General features: G+C 37.4%; 1 protein-coding gene across 1 annotated transcript in view; it reads left to right on the top strand.

Moving 5' to 3' along the window:
* The first annotated feature begins 11,469 nt into the window (after positions 1-11,469).
* SNCA (synuclein alpha) overlaps positions 11,470-21,215 on the top strand; it is a 163,514-nt gene continuing 153,768 nt past the window's right edge. Inside the window, exons 1-3 of the mRNA XM_049104944.1 lie at positions 11,470-11,585; positions 16,792-16,880; positions 17,190-17,286. The gene's annotated coding sequence lies outside the window, so the exon portion shown is untranslated. The remainder of the gene's footprint in view (positions 11,586-16,791; positions 16,881-17,189; positions 17,287-21,215) is intronic.

The following is a 21,215-nucleotide window of genomic DNA, read 5'->3' as shown; positions in this document are numbered from 1 at the left end:
CAGGCTGCCTTAGGGTAAGCATACCTCACATTCATAAACAATGGTCTACAGCTTTGAAAGACAATGTGAAAGGAAGTATTTACCCTAGTGGTTTGTTGAAGTGTTAGGAAACAAACCTAATTCAGCTTTCCTCATAATGCAAGCTTTTTTCCTACCTTCTTTTTCACAATTAAAGCTACTTCCATTTTTCCAGATGTCTATATGTTAACATAGAAATGTTTGGTTTTTTTTGCTGAAATACAGGTTTGTGTTTATATTCAACACCTCTTTTCCATCCAACCTTCCAGTTTAGCATGCTCTTGATCTGACCTGCCTGCTCCCTCATAGTCTCTACCTTTTATTATTACATAATTCATCCCATGAAACACCATCAGCTTTTTCTTTTTTTTTTTAAGATTATTTATTTATTTATTCATGACACACACACACACACACACACACACACACACAGAGGCAGGGACACAGGCAGAGGGAGAAGCAGGCTCCATGCAGGGAGCCTGATGTGGGACTCGATCCCTAAACTCCAGGATCAGACCCTGGGCTGAAGGCGGCGCTAAACCGCTGAGCCACCCAGGCTGCCCCCATACAGCTTTTTCTATTGCACATCAATATCTCTGGACCTGCCCTGATACATCCCCCCCCCCCCCCACACACACACATATTCAAAGATTTTGAGGCTTAATACTGAGCTCCAGTTTTCATTCTATTCAGTTCAATAAATCAGAAGCACATTTTACTACAGGCTGTGGACTAAACATTTTTATTCACAAAGAATTAAGGCCAAATGTCTGCACTTGTGAAAACAGTGGGGGAATTGGCCATCCAGCATTGTATTCATTCCTACTTTCCAAATTTAGTCTATTTTAGGAAAAATGGACACTAAGCTCTCTAAATCTACACTCCAAACTTCCTTTCTCTTCATTTAAAGTACCTACCCTTTCTTCATTTCTTTCTTTTAGGTTATCCATGAAGATCCTTTGAGGGATATTTATTGCAAACTTTTTTCTAAATCATACAGCAACAAATGATCCCCTGATTTGCTTTTAAGGAAAACATATTTACACAAGTTCAAGGACATGAGACACTTAAAAAATGAAGAGATTTTATGATATAGCAATTTCATTTCATTTAAATCAAAACTTGCAGAAGCAAAGTTTAATAATAGTAAGTTTTGGAATGTTTAGACATGGAGAAAGCCTTCTGGTACATGTTTAGCACATTCTATTTAGTATTAATATAATCTTTATCTGTTCTTTTTTTTTTAATTTTTTTTTTATTTATTTATGATAGAGAGAGAGAGAGAGAGAGGCAGAGACATAGGCAGAGGGAGAAGCAGGCCCCATGCACCGGGAGCCTGACGTGGGATTCGATCCCGGATCTCCAGGATCGTGCCCTGGGCTAAATGCAGGCGCTAAACCACTGCGCCACCCAGGGATCCCTCTTTATCTGTTCTTTTTATCCTCTATTAGTTTGTAAATTTCTCAAGAAAGCAAGGACACCCTTTAATTTTCTTTTTTTCATAATATTTTCTATTACACTCCACAAAGACATATGATGAATCTTATTTGTTGAATGTATCATAATCTACTTATGGAACCCAATAATAGATTAAAGTTTGTCAACATGCTGAGAGACAACTCTCCATAGGTCCCTTACCTTTCTGCATATCTGGGAAGCAGATGCACCAACTATCTTTGTTCAAGAATATATTTCCAGGGACAGTGGTATGGGGAACAGCCTTGAACCATGTCTTGATAGCTAAGACATTGATAGCATCTTTCTCTAGAACAACGGAAGGTTTTATGACAGCTTTGAAAATAGTCACAGTGTTTTATTCTATGGCAAAGTGCATGCATGTATATTTTCCATTATAAAAGATTTGAATGTTAATATAAAGGTTTTTCTCCTGTATGCAAACCCCTGCATGCATGGGCAACATTGTGTTGTCCTGTGGGGATTTGCTGTGTAGTCTGGCCCCCGCTACATGAGTAAGAAACGGTCTTTCAGCTCTGCTCCAGGAATCTTGAATCTTCTGCAACATTCATGAAACTATGGCAAGCTAACTTGTTGGTTGCAAGTAAGATAAAACTTCAGACCCTTCATAGTTCTTAACTCAGCATTTTGAAAAATACAGAAAATTGTATTTAGGAGAACTGAGCTACATATGGCCCTCCTCTTCAGAATAGCAAAAGTCAAGAAGGACAAAAATATTGAGTCTTGACAACGCTCATCCACAGCTGATAAGAGTGCAATTGATATCACCACTTTGAAAAAACAGCAATATGTACTAAATCTTAACATATGCATACCTTATGATCAGTGATTCCATCCCAGAATAAGGGCCCCTGAAGATGCTCACTTCCTCTCCCTGTGACATGAGTATGTTACGTTATGTGGCAAAGGGGAATTTATTTATTTATTTATTTATTTATTTATTTATTTATTTTTTTTTTTTTTTTTGCAAAGGGGAATTTAAACATGTGATTAACAGTAGAGGCCTTGAGACAAGGAGCTTATCTTGGATTTTTCAGGTAGGCCTAATCTAATTGTACAAATCCTTGATAATGTAGAATCCTTCCTGGCTGTAGTGAGGGTGAGATGTACTTATATGGAGCCATGATCACAGTGATGCAGCATTGATAACTTTGAGGATGAGGGAAAGCTCCTCTAGAGCCTCCCGAAGGGAATAAAGCCAGCCAACCCTTTAATTTTTGCCCAGTGAGATTTGCGTTGGACTCCAAACCCACAGAACTGTAATATAGCTAATTTGTGTTAACTAAATTAACTTGTTATATTGCAATAAAACTAATATAATACCCTAAAGAAATGTATGTGTATATGTGTGTGTATGGATGATTAAATTTATTTAACAAATCAAATAAAAATGGTAAAAGGAATCTATGCTCTTGGAAGTTGGGAGAGTGGCTACCCTTGGGGATAACTAAGAGAACACATGGTGGCATTTTGGGGGTCATGATAATCATCTCTTGATGTGAGTGTTGGTCTCATGGGTATATTAGGTTTGTGAAAATATATCAAGTGACACACTTATGATATATCCAATTTTTCTATATGTATTTTATGCTTCATATAAAACGTATAAAATGCTGTGATACACAAAATCACAAGGCTGAACTACTTGCATTAATTAGATGAATCTGAACAAGTCATGTTGCCTTTTTATCATTCTGAGCGTCAGGTCTCCTAATTATAAGGGGATGAGGATAATAAAAATAATTCCATATTGGATTGAATAGTATCTCTCCAAATTCATGTCTACCCGGAACCTCAGAATATGACCTTATTTGGAAATAGGGATTTTGTAGATGTCATCAAGTTACGATGAAGTCATTTTGTATTAGAGTGGGCAAGACCAATGACATGTGTCCAAAGAAAGGACAGGGAGATTTGGATGCAAAAATGGAGACACATGCAGGAGAACGATGTGTCCATAAGCTGAGGAATGGCAAGGGTTGATGGCAACCATCAGAAGGTAGGAGAACACAAGAAAGAATTCTTCCCCAGAGCCTTCAAAGGGAACAGTCTTGCAGACACCTTGATTTCAGACTTCTAGCCTCTGGAACTGGAAGAGAATAAATTCTTGTTGCTTTAAGCCACCCAGCTTGTGGTACTTTGTTATGGCAGTTAATAAATTAATGAATAATTTAATAATTAATTAATAATTAATGATAGTTAATAAATTAACTACCCTCCTCATAGGTTTTTGAGATAGGTTGAGGACGTAATTTGTATAACAGTGTTGGCAAAATAAAAAATAAAAATAAATAAAAAATAAATAAAAAATAAAAAAACAGTGTTGGCAAAGTACTCTACATTGTTTCCTCTTAACATTCCTATGGGAGTCAGTCTCCAGATAAGATATATTCCTCCCAGCTACATATCTAAATAATAGATTAATCCTCCTGAGGGGGGAAAAAAGGAATGAAGTGGGTGGGCAGAGAAATATACTAAAAAAATAAGTTGATTGAAAATTTTTTTATTCCTTTAGCTTCCAGCTTCTTTAAAAATCTTCACATATAAAAATAATGCACATCAAAGTAGGTTTTGGTGGCTAAGGGGGCCGGATACATAGCAGTGCTTTTCTCTACCTATATTCTAAATTTCCTGAGAATAAGGCAAAAGAGAAGAAGATAGAGAGTAAAAAATATTGCTTGTATTAGCACTGAAGCTAAGTTAGAAAATGTAGCTTAACTTAAGGAACAAAAAGGTTGATTAACTCAATCCAAGAACTGGCAAATGTACTCCCTTATTCCTCAGTAGCACTAAGCTAAAATCCTCCTCACAGGGCCGGCAGGGGTTAGATTTAGGGCAGGACCCTAGGGTGTGCTTGTCGTCTGTCTATAGAAAAATTCCTTTAGAAATGTGTTACACAGCGGCATCTGGGTGGCTTAGTGGTTGAGCATCTGCCTTTGGCTCAGATGGTGATCCCAGGGTCTTGGGATCGAGTCCTGCATCAGGCTCCCCCATGGGGAGCCTGCTTCTCCCTCTGTCCATACCTCTGCTTCTCTCTGTGTCTCATGAATAAATAAATAAAATCTTTAAAAAAAATGTGTTACACAATCTACACGTTGCACATTGCAACGTGCCATAGAGATATATTGATTAAGTTTAGAACAGAGAAGCAGTACATGATTTTTTCATATTGTATATTTAGTACAAGTGAAGATTCTTCAAGGTAGCAGACATCATTCTTCCTGTTCAGATCCAGGAACCATGTCTCTACGTTTATTGTCAAATGCATGGTTCCTGGTAATTTTATATCTCCCACCTTGAGAAAAAGGCAATAACATATTCATAAGGCTTTGGCTCTTCAGAATCTATTTGTATTGAAATGATCTGGGTTGTCTTGCCTCTGCAGTTGCTTAATACTATTTATTTAATGCTGCTTACAGAATTACTCATGATGCTGCATCATCCACCATGCTGGCTCTGAATACTGGCTTCAAAAGACTCTCAAGAGTTATTACTGTGCTTTTTTGATGAGGACCACACATACAAGTCTTAGAGTATGTCAGAAAATGTGAACAATTGTTTCTCCCCCTCACATTAAACTTACCGTTGGGAATTTTATTGTAAACCTAGAGCAACTCATCTTCCATGTCTTCTCTTGAACTCCTTATAATATAATCACTGACTTTGCAGAGTGTCATCCCTTTCAATGTTGATCTCACCTTGCCTCTCACACATCACCACCAATGAGGAGGATAAGGAACAGAGAGCCTATAGCAGTCACATTTGCACAAAAATATCCATTTCCATCTCCAACACCATTTAAGAACGTCTTCCTGAGAATGTGACTTTGGGCTTAACTCCATTGAGAAGCAAGAAAGAACATTGTTCAGAAAGACTGAAAGGCAACATAGAGCAATTGTCTTGAAAGATTTCAGAGCAGATTGGTGCAGTTACCCCTAAAGGTTTGCCTGATGGGTAGTCTGAAGCACTGAAGGAAGAGGGACTTCAAGAATTTTGAGGAAGGCACTCCAACGTACGGGCAGTGTCAGTGTGATGAAAAAATAGGAGGAAAGCAGCTTTTTCCCAAGTGATAACAGAAGTGGAGCCAAGCTTAATAGTGTATCCTTTCTATGTTTACCCATTGTTTAAATCCCTCATCTTCCCTGGGGCAGAGTGAGGGTTAGGGAAAGAATTCATGAGAATTTAGGAGAAATCTCTTTTTATGGGAGCCTAAGAAAGGTGGGGAAACTGTTTGACTCTAACAGTAGAAATAGCTGCCTTTTTCTTCAGCCAACAAAATGAAATTTAGAAAGTTATACACTTCTACATCCACCTGCTAACACCTTGGTCCTGCTATCTGAAGTGACTCTCAAAGCAATATGTATATGATGAAAGCGTTTCTTTTATCCTCCACACATTTTAATCCTTGATCTTTTCTGCTTATCTTATAAATAATGCCTAAGAAATTGGCTTACTTAAATTTTAATTTTTAAAATTACTAGGGTTTGAAGGTATAAGTACCCCAGTTGTGCATATTTACCTCCTATGTCAATAGAGTGTATGGTTCACATGAAAAGGGAGCTAATTAAAACCCACTCGAACAAGGCTAAATCCTATTTTTCTTTGTTTTAAGTATCTTCAATCTGTTGACTGATTTCAGTCACAAGTCTCTGCTGACTTCTAAGAGGAAGGTAGCCTTCAAACTGAAGTTTGGAGAATTTTCATACATTCTTGATAAATAGCCTCCCCCTCCCTGTTTGGGATGTGCCACAGAACCCATAAACAGGGATTTACACAAGGTTCTATTATTTTCTTTCTTTTCTTTTTTTAAAGGTTTTATTGTTTTCTAGGGAACAAATCATGGACCATGAAAGTGAAATGCCCAGTGCTATTTAAATATATAAATATGCACAGTCGCTCAGTGTGCTTTTCACTGGGTTAACAATATGTTGTTAAACCATGATGCTGCCAAAAGGACCTGATATTTCAAAAGCAGGAAACATTAGTGTTCAAAAAAAGAGGAGGGGAACTCTAGGTTATGTCCATGATTCCCTTGTGACTATGTTGTCTGCTTCATTGCCTAAAGCAGAACAAAAGAACCTGTCAAAAAGACCAAAATTCTGGATTAGTCCAACCTAGATCCTTTGCTCCAAAGTATCGTCTTTGTGATTCTGTTTCCTCATCAGCAACATACATATCATTATTAATACTCAACACAATTCAGAGGGTTGAGTGAGGTTAGTTAATTTAAAGCACTTGGGTCACAGCTTGAGCCATTACAGGGTATGGATAAACACTTAGCATTAGTATTAGCAACCTTCACTTTCACTTGGATGATGGGATAATATATTTATAACTTGTATATTCAAAGGATTAGTATAAAGAAAAACCAGAGATGCCTGAGTGGCTCAGGGTTGAGTGTCTGCCTTTGACTTAGGGCATGATCTCAAAGTTCTGGGATCGAGTTCCACATCAGGCTCCCTGTATGGAGTCTGCTTCTCCCTCTGCCTGTGTCTCTGCCTCTCTCTCTCTGTGTTTCTCATGAATAAATGAATAAAATCTTAAAAAAAAAAAAAAAAAACAATTTTTATAAAATAGTTTAAGATACAAAAAGAAGTTAAAAGTAAAGTAGTAAAATTGTCATTTACTTTAACTTGAGTTTGTTTGACCTCAGCCAAGTGGCTATTTCAGTCAGTTTAATTTAGGCATTCTCCAAGTATGATCCCTCGGCCAATAACACCTTCATCACCTGGGCAATGAGTTAGAAATGCACATTCTAGGGACTCAATCCAAGCCCACTAAGAACCATTGAAGGGGAACCATTTAGGGGGAAACCAGCCAAAACACTCTATTTAATATCATGTAGGGAAACAAAGAAATCTTTATATCGATAAGTACTTTCTTCACCTCTAAATGCTCTTTCTTATAGACACTAGATCTAACTCTATTGTTACAAATAAAGTTGTTAAGTTTTTAAGTTAATGTTGTTAAGTTAATGCCTTTCCTGCATTGTGTTCATTTTTTTTTAAATTTTTATTTATTTATGATAGTCACAGAGAGAGAGAGAGAGAGAGAGAGAGAGAGAGAGAGGCAGAGACATAGGCAGAGGGAGAAGCAGGCTCCATGCACCAGGAGCCCGATATGGGATTCGATCCCGGGTCTCCAGGATCGCGCCCTGGGCCAAAGGCAGGCGCTAAACCGCTGCGCCACCCAGGGATCCCCGTTGTATTCATTATTTAGGGAAATGCTCATTTCTGAACCCAGATATAAACCCAGGATCAGCCTGTTTTCTTCCTATATGTCTCCTCCTCACCCTTCCCCCATCTCCCCTGGATTGCTAGCCTCCTCCCCCACCTCACAGAACTCTTTGCCCTGAAACCCTCAGTCTAATCTGCTTTACCCTTCTATCCAAATATGCTGACCAGTACAGTCTTCTAAGTCCAAACAGCTGGAGATGAAGTCTCCATGAGGAATGATAAGTTCTCTCTCTTAGCAGTGGTGGCTCTGTGTCTGTGCTGTGCCTTCTGCCCAGATCAATATTTCTTCATGTTTTCACATCATCACTTGTCTTTACTGTGGAGTCTCTGTTCAGACATCATCTCTCCAGGAGTCCTTCGCTGACAGCTTCATTATAAAAACAAACAAACAAACAAACAAACAAACAAAAGCATTTCTTTCACTCCAGGAATTTTCCAGCTCATTCCTCTGCTTTATTTATTTTAAATTAATTATCTCTATTTTGTATATATATATATATATATTTTTTATTGACTGCCTCTGTCATTAGATCATAAGCAGGTCTTTTTCTCCAAAGCAGAACATGCCACATCACAGGCACACGGTGAACACCACTAGCATTCAAATATAAAACTCTGACATGCCGTTTTATGCAATAGTACCTACCAGGAATTTGGCAAAACACTGGGTAGAAAGAATAATAGGATATGTTTCTTGCATTAGAAGAGTGTGTACCCAAATGGTCATTCGTATAGTAATAGAAGAGCATACACAATGGTATGTGAATGCTAAGGCCAACTTCACAGATCAGGAAACATTTTTTTAAGAGAGAATGATAAAAAGCTGAATCTAATTTTAAACCGGTAAATATGGGATTTCAAAAGGCAATAAACATTTATATGTTCTTTTTTTTTAAGACTTTATTTATTTATTTGAGAGAGAGGGAGAGCGAGAAGCAGACTCACTGTTGAGCAAACAGATGGATGTGGGGACTCAGTCCCTGGACCCTGAGATCATGACCTGAGCCAAGGCAGATGCTTAACTGACTGAGTTATCCAGGTGCTCCAAACATTTATATGTTCTATCAATATTAAAAATAGCATGCTTTATTCAAATTAGTTCATATCACGTTTTCAAGACCAAAATAAATTTGTCTGGCAGCCCGCGTGGCTCAGCGGTTTAGCACTGCCTTCCGCCCAGTGTGTGATCCTAGAGAGCCGTGATTGAGTCCCACGTCCGGCTACCTGCATGGAGCCTGCTTCTCCCTCTGTCTGCCTCTCTTTCTCTCTGTGTCTCTCATGAATAAATAAATAAAATCTTAAAAACACACACACACACACACACACAAAATAAATTTCTCACTTATTTTTTGTTTGAAATAAAAAGTTTGTCGAGTTAACAAATATGTCTTAGAGCTGTCTTCTGTTTTTTTTAAGATTTTATTTATTTATTTATGTAAGACACAGAAAGGCAGATATATTTTTTAAGATTTTATTTATTTATTTATGTAAGACACAGTGAGGCAGACATAGGCAGATAGGCAGAGGGAGAAGCAGACTCCTGGGAGGAGCCCAATGCAGGAGTAGACCCCCAGCCCCAGGGATCATGCCCCAAGCTGAAGGCAGACGCTCAACTGCTGAGCCACCCAGGCGTCCCTTGGAGCTGTCTTCTAATTGGAGTCACCTAACATCTTCATGAACTTCCAATACAGAAACCAGAAAGTCTTTGGACTTCTCCCTCTCCTTCAGCTCTGACATGCAAGTTATCTTTAAATTATATCCATTGCATCTTTTATGTTCGCCAAATGTATTTCCTCCCTTTCCGTTCTCATTGCCAGTGCTTTCACTTTAGCTCTCATAATTCCTTTCTAGATAATTATAACAACATCCTAATTGCTTTCCCCGAATATAGCTTTCATTCCCTTCAAACAACTACAGGATAACATCAGCGTTGCTCTTTAAACAAAATGTATCATGTCACAATTCTCTCTCACTTAAACCTTTTATCACTCTTCCTATCACTAGAATGAACATAGAGCCCAGTCTGTCCAAATGTAGTTAGTCCAGGGGTTACTCCTGCTGTCCAGCTGTCATTACTTGTAGTGCCCTCTTTTGCTCTTATAAGTGCCTGGTTTGAATAATAAATTATACGGTTACTCTTTTCATTGCTTTTAGTATTTGATTTGAATTAGTATTTCATTATACACACAAAGACTTCATTCATGTTATGCCCTGCTATGAAGAGAGGCAAGATTGATCCCACACCCTAATTTCCCTGCTATAAAATCGGAGTGTATCAAAATCATGGATTATGTCTTAATCATGTTTGTACCTCTAATTTTCAACACCATGTCTGGCATTGAATAGGCACTTAATGGTGATTTTTAAATTTTGAATAGTTGCATTTAAAGTTTTTGTTACTAATGATATTCTGTGTGTACCGTGTTTGGATTATTAGGCACAGACATATAGATTTTGATATTCTTTTTAACATGTTCGTTTATTCCTTCAACAAACTGTTATTGACCACCTAACATGTACTAGTTGAACAATGTCCTGGCCATATTTGCAACCAGAGAAACTGAAAACAATAAATGTGACCAAGTAAACGTATGAGTGTTATAAGATGCTGGAATTAAATTCCATGTACTGTGAGGTCACAAAAGAGGGCACTATTAAGTTTCAGGGGGTTCTAGGAAAAGAAGAGTTTTATGAAAGAAATGACTCTTAAGCTGAATCCTGGAGGATGAACAGTTGTTTCTTTGACAGACAATTTGAGGGAGGCTATTTTAGGCCTGGGCACAAAGATGTGAAGTAGCTGTGCAAATTCAGGGAGGTGCTACTATTTAGCAGAACTGTTATAAGACCTAAGAGGAGCCATGGATGAGGCTAGACAGGTAGACAGAGACCGAAGCATGGGGAGGATTATTGCCCAGTCCCTGTAAACAATGATGAGGCTCTAATGGATGTCAGATGAGGGAAGGGCATACAGAAAATCAGAAAGCTCAGCCTGATTGCAAATGCTGAAGGAGGGAGGTACTTGCCCTTGGGTAATAGAGGTTATTTCAGATATCCAGAAAAGAAAAGTGTGTGAATTTATTTAGTTTTCTTAAAGATTTTATTTATTTATTTGAGGGAAAGAGGGAGAGAGAGCAAGCATGAGGGAGAGGCAGAGGGAGAAGCAGATACCCCACTGAGCAAGGAACCCTACTTGGGACTTGATCCCAGGACCCTGAGATCATACCTGAGTGGAAGGCAGACGCTTAGTTGACTGAGCCACCCAGGTGCCCCAGTGTGTTTCCACTCCACTTTGGAAAATGGGAAATCAATGGGCAAAATATTAAGGAAGTAGATTCGAAGGGCTTGTTGACTGGGCAGAAAGGGAGAAGAAAGATGTGACCAAAGGATAAATTACAGCTTTCTGTTTTGGCTAATTTAGTGTTTTTGATGCTGCCATTTGCCAAAATGAGAATATCAGAATGAGGAGTTTTTGAGGAGTGATGAATAGAGAACAAGGATCTGCAAAGGAGATTATAAGAAATGAAGAAGTAGGAAAATAATCTGAAATGAACCATGTCTTAGAAATTTAGGATTGGAGGATTTTAAACTATGGAGGATTATCAGCAGTAAAAAAGGCTGCAGACCAGCCTGGAACCATAAGGACTGAAAAGAATAAGAAATATATTCAGATATAGATATCTGAATTTAATAATGCCTTTGGCAAAATCATGACATAATGTGTGAAATTTTATTCAATTTCACCCACATGTATTCAGTTCTGGAGTTTCAGGTTCTAGATGAGGATTCATGAATATTGACATGAATAAGACCAAGCTCTGCCTCCAGGACTCATGGTCCACAGGACAAGTCAAACGGGTAAGCCACTTTATTGGCCAACCTCACCTTGTCTAAATATAAACGTGGAGCTTTTTTTTTTTTTCTTTATTGCCTGTAGCCATATAATGTTCACTTCCTCTTTCCCATCCCTTAATAGAATCTGGGTAGAAATAATATTTTTCCAACAAATTTCAGTTATTCAGTTATTCCATCCAGATGTTAAAACTTCAGTAGCAAAATCAATTCAAAACTTCCTCTTCCTCCACAGTATGCCAGACCTGAGGTAAGAAGATGGTGTATTCAGAAATACTCACATTTCAGGTCTTGTAAGAATTTACTGACAGCCACAGATGGTGATAATATTGAATTTAACTATGGTACCAACAGTTTAGTTTTTCTAAATGCTTTTTTTTTTAAAAGATTTTATTTATTTATTCATAGAGACAGAGAGAGACAGAGGCAGAGACACAGGCAGAGGGAGAAGCAGGCTCCATGCAGGGAGCCTGTGGGACTCGGTCCAGGGTCTCCAGGATCACACCCTGGGTTGCAGGCGGCGCCAAACCGCTGCGCCACCGGGGCTGCCCTCTAAATGCTTTTTTTATTGAAGAAGAGAAAATGAGCGGGCAGAGGGCTGGTCAAAGGGAAAAGGAAAGAGAGAATCTCAAGCAGGGTCCATGCTCAGCATAGAGTCTGACTCGGGGCTCAATCTCATGACCCTGAGATCATGACCTGAGCCCAAATCAAGAATTAGATGCTTAACTGACTGAGTCACTCAGGTGCCCCAATGGTTTAGCTATTCTAAACATGGACAGTTTTATGTTACCTAAAGCATCATATAACTTTGCTATGGTGTGTAAATTTTTAAGGCTGGTTGATAGACTGGACGGCAGTGCTCAGAGTCCTAAAAGCATAATATACTAGAGGATCAATGTCAACTGGATATGGGGCTTGGGAAAAAAAAAATTAAAAGGTGTTTGAAGGTAGGGAAGGAGCTACTTCTGGAACCTGAGTGATGGCACCATCATGACAGTCTTGAGCGAGTAGTAGTCTTATGGGGAGTCATTATTTAGGGGAGAAAAATCCTACTTTAACCATTTGAAATATCATTCTTCTTTCTTGTGAACATTCCATATTTACTGAGAAAGTTGCTGAAAGTGGCCATTTGTCATTTTGATCACTTAAAATCCAGCATTATGAATTCAGTACTTTACCACCAGTTCCTCTGAATTCAGCATACTTGCTGGGTAGAAACTGTCTGGCACTTTGTCCGGTGGGAATTCCTTACATTTTAAGTAAACACTAAGTGTTATTGCATGTCAAATCTTGTCTTGCCATTTTGAGATTTTTAACACCTGCTAACTCTGGAAGTTAAAATGTTAAATCAGATGAAAAACATTGCAATAAATTAAAAATAATTGAAGTCTCAAAGCATTAAAGACCTAGTTTAAGAGTTTTAAAAGTTCATATGCTTTGCCAATAAACAAGAAAGATTAACGTGTTGTTTTAAAGAGCAACAACAAAGAATGTGTGAGACAATTGAATTATTCAAGCAATGAATTTAATTCTATTAAATTACTGAAATGAGTTCAAAGAAACATATGATATACATATTAATATATTTGTTTTTGAAAGGGGAGTGAGTAAAAAATTTCTCAACAATTGAAAAAAATAAAATGTTTCTTCAGACACCAATGAGAATTTAATTTGGTGTTCTTAATTAAAATAATGTATTCCAATTTAGACTGCCAATTAAAAAATCAAATGGATCTACTGGAGATTGGCCACTTTAGGAACTAATATAGGTGATGAAAATTATGACTGTTATTATGAATTCTTAATGATTACTAAGTTGACTGTAAATACATATATATACATATGTACATAGATATACATGTATGTAATGAATGCTATATGCTACATGAATTTAAAAAAACATAACTGCAGTAATAGGAAAGAAACTCAAACTTTTCACAGATTTTAAGTGAGACATTTGTGAAATGAGCAAAGAGGAGAAGCTAGAGGTGGAGAAGGAGCTGGAGATTGAGGAAAGGGAGGAAGGGGAGAAGGGATGTTGAAAGTATACCTTGGATAAACCGTGTGATAAATTGGTACATTCTGAAATGTTATGTAGTAAAGAAGTGACATTTGTTGGCAGCTAGAGGTTTGACTCTTTCTTTCTTTCTTTCTTTCTTTCTTTCTTTCTTTCTTTCTTTCTTTCTTTCTTTCTCTTTCTTTCTTTCTTTCTTTCTTTCTTTCTTTCTTTCTTTCTTTCTTTCTTTCTTTCTTTCTTTCTTTCTTTCTTTCTTTCTTTCTTTCTTTCTTTCTTTCTTTCTTCTTTCTTTCTTTCTTTCTTCTTCTTCTTCTTTCTTCTTTCTCTTGTAAAGATTTATTTATCTTAGAGAGAGAGAGAGAGAGAGAGTGCAGGGGGAAGGGGCAGATGGAGAGGGAGAGTATCTTAAGCACATCCCATGCTGAGCACAGAGTCTGGTGTGGGCCTTAATCCCAGGACCCTGAGATCATGGCCTGACCTGAAACTGAGAGTTCAACCCTTAACCCACTGTGCCATCCGGGCACCCCTTGACTTGTTCTTTCATGTAGAGACTGTATTGAGTACCAACTAGGCTAGGGTTACATTAACAGAAAAAGCACAAGGATTGAAGGCAAGAGATCTGGTTGAAAGCTGGACCAGCACTTAAAGCTCTCTAAGGACTCTCTTTCTTCATGCTCCAAGTAAAAAGGAGAAAGTGACTACTGATTCATATCTCAGTTATGTGAGGATTAAATGCTATATGAAGTCAAGAGCATATTACCTGTTGTGGGTTAGTGTTCAGGAAATATTAACCCTTTTTTTTCCACTATAGGAGGTAGTGGGTTCTTAATCTTTGTACATTTTCTTGTTTGTTTTGCATACGGGTAAGGAAGGCAAGACATTATTTGAGTTATTTGTAAATTTGTGACTTAGAGAAAACATGTATTCAGTCAAATCATCCGCTGAGTGTGCCATATTAGAGAGTGAGAGTGTTAGTTTGTGGAATTTGGTGCGACACTTTAGTAAAACAGAATTTGGTACATCTGTAAGTTTAAGCAGGATTTATACTGTAGAATATTAAAAGAACTAAATATTTTTTGCTCATATCTTTCTAATTCAAATATTTAAATTAGTTACTGAGGTATAGACTAAAGTTTACTTTTTTTGGCCTTATTGAAAGAACTATATAAATAACTGGAAAAAAATAGCAGAAATATTATTGTACATTTGATTAATTAATGTTTATTAATTATTTTAGGTATCAAATGAAACTCATAGTCTGAAAACTTTCTTTTTGGTTTTTGTTTACTGAATCTGTATTTTATGTTTTTAAGATAATTTTTTGTAAACTATTCTATAATTTTACTTTTATTAGTTCAGAATAGTCTTAACCTTCTTTTATCCAAATCATTGAGTATATCATAAAGTTTTAGTTAGGAAGACAGGAGCAATAGTAGATTTTTCAACAGAGATAATGCTGTAAGAGTGGGCTACATTGTATCAAAGGACTGAAAAAGGACATAATGTGATAACACATAGATTAATAAGCACATGAAACAGGTGTCACCGGTACAACTAGGCCATTGAAGGGCAAAGTTCAGGTTATCAGAATCTAAAATCACAAAGCAAGATTCCTGTCAAGTTGGCATTTACACTACTGAGGAGAGGGTGTCACCAGGCTCCTGCCGGCATCTCAGGAGCTCAGAGCAGCAATCAGACTCCTGAGGAAAGCAGACCCAAGAGGAAGGGGTACTGCCTGGATGGCTGGAGCTGATAACTCAGAAACCCAGGGGAAGGATACCACGTGGTTCACTCAGACACCTGAGGAGGAGTGCTGCCCTCCTGGTCCTGGCAACCCAGAAGGCAGCAACAAGGCTGTTACTGGAAATATAGAAAGCAGCTAGAGGAGGGAACAAATTGCTGCTGGCATGAAGGGAGATGGTTGGAGTCCAGGGATACCAACAATAACAACCAGCAAATAAGGATCAAATCCTTTCTCCCCTGTCTTCCACCATGTCTCTAGAGTCCTCAATTGATAGAATCTAACAGCAGGCAAAGGAACATGGTTTGTGGCTCCTAGCCTCAGCACCAGTGAGGAAAGAAAGGAAAAACTGACCTGGACTGAAGAGCAGTAGCTTTCTAACTAGCACAGTGATGTTCCCATAGGTTTAGCAAAATCTTGCTCATCATCAGTTTTGTTCAGCAATTTCACTTACTCACATATTGATGTGTGTTTATTTTGTGATCATCCACCAGTAAGGAATTGAGTATTTGGTGTTCATAAAAAGCAAATTAATGTCTGAGTACAATTTTTAGTTCAATGTTAAATGTCTCGATTTAAATACAATCAGAGAACTGTTGAGTTATCATCATCTGTTCAATTGATTACCCAAATAGGAGAATCTAGTTACAAAACTGGCAGGAATTCTGGTAAATTATCACTTTTTAAATCAACACTTTATTTTTTTAAAAGATTTTATTTATTTATTCATGAGAGACACACAGAGAGAGGCAGAGACACAGGCAGAGGGAGAAGCAGGCTCCACGCAGGGAGCCTGATGCAGGACTCGATCCCAGGTCTCCAGGATCATGCCCTGGGCTGAAGGTGGCAACAAACCGCGGAGGCACCAGAGCTGCCATTAATCAACACTTTAAATATTCATTAATAAGATATATTTTCTAACTTAGCACTTTAAACATTGAAAAATAGTTTATTATTGTTACCATCATCATCATCATCATCATCATCACCATATCCACTGCACAAATAGCCCTGCTGCGGTCTTTATTCATATAACAATATCCTATATCCTGAATCTGCTCAGTGTTGAAGCCAAGCTTCTCTGTTTAATGTGTCTGGTGGAAGAAACTGTGACAGTGATTTGCTAGGCACATATGTATTTGTTTTTAGTGTAAAAAGGAGACTAGCCCTTCATATTGCCAAAATTCTTCCTGTTTGTGTGATTACCTCTATTCTTGATGCTTCTTTTCAATACCTCTGGGCCTGCCTCTATTTAAAAGTTGCACTGGAATTACAATTTAATCATAGAGTATACAACAGTACACAAACACATTCTACTGAAATTGAAAGGATAGGAAATTTAAAGACTATAGTATAAAACTAACATAGTGACCAAGTAGTCTAATGTTTCCCAAAGGATCCATGAATCTATAGCGCACTGGATGGCACCTTTCAAGTCTTCATTTTCTTTGCAGAGTCTCCAATAGTTCTGTCTTTAAAAGCATTTCTGCCAAGATTGATAACCTCAGAACTGAGTCTGGGAAGCAAACAATCCAACATCCAGGTAAAAAGAATGGAGAAAGATGAATACATTTTTCAAATTTGTTCTTTTTCATTCTGATAAGTTTCTTCACCTTACAAAAATAAATAATTCTACAGTCTAGATCAATTTGCTTCATTCAGAGGAGATTAAGAATAATAAAATCAGTGAAATGGAAACTATGAGTAAGAAAGGGAACAGATTAGAATGCCTGAAATCAACCTTATTCTAGTGAAAAAAACCAAATAGTCGAACTAGAATAGTACAATCATATTTTTGAATAACATTTTAAATCAAAATCAAAATAACATTTGAATCTTTTCATATACACAGTGGGCATTTAAGAAGCTTTTGGAACAAATTGCCAGGTTCTAAAGAGAAATACCATCAAAGTCAAAGCAAGACCCTAGTCCTCACAGAGGTCCCTTGGGTAAGTAGCCAGTTTCCTACAATTGGAAACAGTGAAACCAAAGGAGAAGTACAGTGAGTAAAGGAGTACTTGAGAGGGGCACCTGGGTGGCTTAGATGGCTAAGCCTCTGCCTTGGCTCAGGTTATGATCTCAGGGTTCTGAGATTGAGCCCCGAATCTGGGTCCTTGCTCAGCGGGGAGTCCACTTCTCCCTCTGCCTCTCCCCACCTGCCTGTGCTCTCTCTCATTCTCTATGTCAAATAAATAAGACTAAAAAAAATGTGCAATTTCTACAGAATTGTGTGGGCAGATTATAATGGAAGGCCTACAGGGTAGAAAGTTTAAAAATGAATAATGGATTCTTTTGATCTTCTAGCAGGTAAAATCAGAAAGGTAAAATCAGAAAACACATTCTTTATAACCTGATTATAATTCAGTTCTTCAAATTCTCAGTTTTAAACTTTACTATACAAATGATATTTTAAGTGAATCTCTCAATCCCACTCTTTTTAAAGAATGACAGCCGAAATGATAATAACCAAATGGCATTGGTGAAGCTGGTTTTAAAGCCTTAGATTAAAAAAAAAAATCAAAGCCTTCGATGTATTTTTAGTTGAGCATATTTATTTCAAAATATTCATGGTGCCAGCTTTTGTTCTCTGTCTCCTGATTTTGTTCTCTACTTTCTGAAGCCTGCAGAGTACAAAACAAACACTTGGAAAGAAAAGGATTGGATGGTACTCATTCTATATATTTTCTTTGCTGGCATATTTGCTTATGAGAGAGTGAGCAAAGGGATTAGTATATATGGCAAAAATATGGCCTCTACATTAGCCATTGCTGTATGCTGGTTGATTAATCTTGGGCCAGACCCACGGCTTCTACAAACTTCAGATTCCCCGTATGAAGCACTAGGCTGGTCATGTAGCTACACTGTTTTTATTTCAAAATATAACTATGACTCTGATGTATATTATCTTTCTAGGACTACCATAACAAAGTGCCACAGATGGGGTGGCTTGAACAACACAAGTTTATTTCTTATTATCCTGGCACTGGAAGTCTAATTTGTCAACAGGGTTGGTCTATATGGTCTCTCTCCTTGGCTTGTGGATGGGCATCTTCCTCCAGTGTCTTCGCATTGCCTCCTCTGTCTTTATGTGTGTCCTAATCTCCTCTTTATCAGTCATATTAAAGTAGGCTCACCCCATGACTTCATTTACATTTACTTACCTCTTTAAAGATGCTATTTACAAATATAGTCATATTCTGAGGTGCTGGAGGTTAGGACTTCAAACATCTGAATTTGAAAAGGACACAATTCAACCCATGGCACTTGAGATGTTAACTCCATTAGCTATTAGTGCTTTGATAAATGAATTTCTACTACTTAAATCAAGACCAATATTTTAGAAGAAAAAAAAAACCTAAAAAACAAAACAAAACAAAGACCAAGATTTCAGAAAGGGCAGGTCATGAGAAATAAAAGGAGAAGACTAAAAGACAGAAAAGATAAAGTGAAGAGGAAAGGAAAATCCTGGCTAAGTGAGAGGCCCCCTAATTACGTGAAGCTTCTGAACTCTACTGAGTATTCAGAGAAATGTTTGTATGTCTCTTCACCTTCATTAAAAGTCTCAACATGTCAATCAGAATATACAATTCCCATATGAGAAATTTCCTCAAATTGCTTTCTCTAAATCCATAGCAAAAATTAATTTGCATATTTGGCAAGTGTGCAAAAGCTCAATACCATTCCAACACTGACAGAAAAATTCAAAAAGAATTTAGATGAGAATTATATTATTATTGGCTCTAATTAGCACTCTAAAAGGTATAACATTCTTTCCATGCAACTAAACTCTATTCAGAAAGGTGGTAAATTAAGTTTTTTTCTTTGAGAAAAGAAAAATGTGTAAGAAATCGTGAGAAGTAGAGCTCTAGTGATCATGAGCATATGAATCATCTCGATCAAATAATTAAAGCTTTAATGGAGAAAAATATCATGCAAAAATAATTCCTTGGATGTTATTAGCTAAGGATTATAAGCAGAAGTTAAGATAACACACAAAAAAAAAAAAAGAAAAGAAAAAAAAGAAGAGAACACAAGTTCTGCAAAGTTCTCTTGCTTGGATAGGAATTAAAGAGCACGTTCCTTTCTGTGATAGGGACAAATGACTCGGTGATGTTTCTCCTTAGATAGCAGTCTCTGAGAGTCATCCTTTCCACAATGGATTTGGGCACCTGCCCTGTTTCATTACTTCTCCCCTTCTCTGTGATTGTGCTCAGTCATTTTTAGGCCATTATAACACAGAATACTTGTGAGCCTCTTCTCATCTTCAGATAAATTTCTATGTACCACTGTGGGATGTATTGTCAACTTTGTAATAAAGGTTGGGGAAACTCATCACTTGCAATATTCTCAGTTTGAAAATTCCTGAAGAAAGCTAGTGTATTTTAAATATGCTAAACAAAAATATGCTAACTTATGCTAAACAACTCTTAATTACATACATAGGTGTGATTTTTAACTAAATATTATATATATATAAACTATATATTATATATATTGAAAGCTCTTCAGCTATTTGAATTGATGAATCTCAAGATGTGGCTGGTGATACTGATGCACTCTGAAAGATTTTTTTGGAGATTATTCTAACAGAGTTGGCTTTAATGATAGGATGGGAAGAGAATTGTTTTAGAAGAATGTTTAAGTTTTTCAAATATTTTCAGCTCTGAGGTAACATTTGGCATTTCTAAAGTGTTTCAAATTTTCACACTTCTTAGATTTCTAATTTAAAATCCAGTGGTATATACTGTATATATATATTTTTAATAATAAATTTGTTTTTAATTGGTGTTCAATTTGCCAACATACAGAATAACACCCAGTGCTCATCCTGTCAAGTGCCCCCCTCATATTGCTTCATGTCCTCATGCCAATCATTTCTTAAGGAGTTTTAATTTTCTTTTTTTATTTATTTTTTATTTTTTGAGAGAGTGAGAGAGTACACAATTAGGAGGAAGGGGAAGAAGGAGAGAGAGAGAGGGTTTTCTTTCTTTTTTTTTTTTTTAAGATTTTATTCATTTAGGGGCAGTCCGGCTGTCTCAGTGGTTTAGCGCCGCCTTCAATATTTTATGCATTTATTCATGAGACACACAGAGAGAGAGAGAGAGAGAGAGAGAGAGAGAGAGAGAGAAAGGCAGAGACACAGGCAGAGGGAGGAGCAGGCTCCACACAGGGAGCCTGACTTGGGACTCGATCCCGGGTCTCCAGGATCACGCCCTGGGTTGAAGGCGGCGCTAAACCACTGAGCCAGCCGGCCTGCCCCTAAATGAATAAAATCTTAAAATAAAAAAAAAATAAAAAAAATAAAAGAAAAGAAAGGAAAAAAAAGAGAAAGATTTATTTATTAGAGAGAGAGACAGAGCATGAGCAGGGGGAAAGGCAGAGGGAACTGGACAAATATATATGCTGAGTGTGGAGCAGAAGGGAGGGCGACTCAATTGTCTGGTTCCAGGGAGGCTTGATCCCAGGACCCTGAGATCATGACCTGAGCCAAAGGCAGACATTTAACTGAGCCATCCAGGTGCCCCGGGAGTTTTAATTTTATAGACAATAAAATTGAACGGTTTTAAGCAAGTTACTCTGAGAAATTTGTAATAAATCTAAGATATATTTGGGCAAATTCTCCTTTGCTTCTAGGTAGACTCTTTTTGGTGTGTGACATTTGTTTTGGTGTTTTTCTGCCTAACCGGAAAGTGTTTACAGCCTCGCTTCCTTTTCATCCAATTAGTAGCTCTTCCGTCTCCAGAACTAAATCTATCCTTTACTTCAACAAGCATTATTTATTTCATCATAGGTGGCATTTGTCTTAGGAGAAGGGCAATAAAACGATTATCCGCTTCCTTCCCCCAAAGTATGCTTTATTATAAGCTAAGTAGAATTA

This window comes from Canis lupus, chromosome 32, assembly GCF_003254725.2.
Source record: "Canis lupus dingo isolate Sandy chromosome 32, ASM325472v2, whole genome shotgun sequence".
Taxonomy (NCBI): domain Eukaryota; kingdom Metazoa; phylum Chordata; class Mammalia; order Carnivora; family Canidae; genus Canis; species Canis lupus.
Note: the sequence above shows the minus strand (reverse complement) of the source record. Positions and strands in the feature narration are given on the sequence as shown.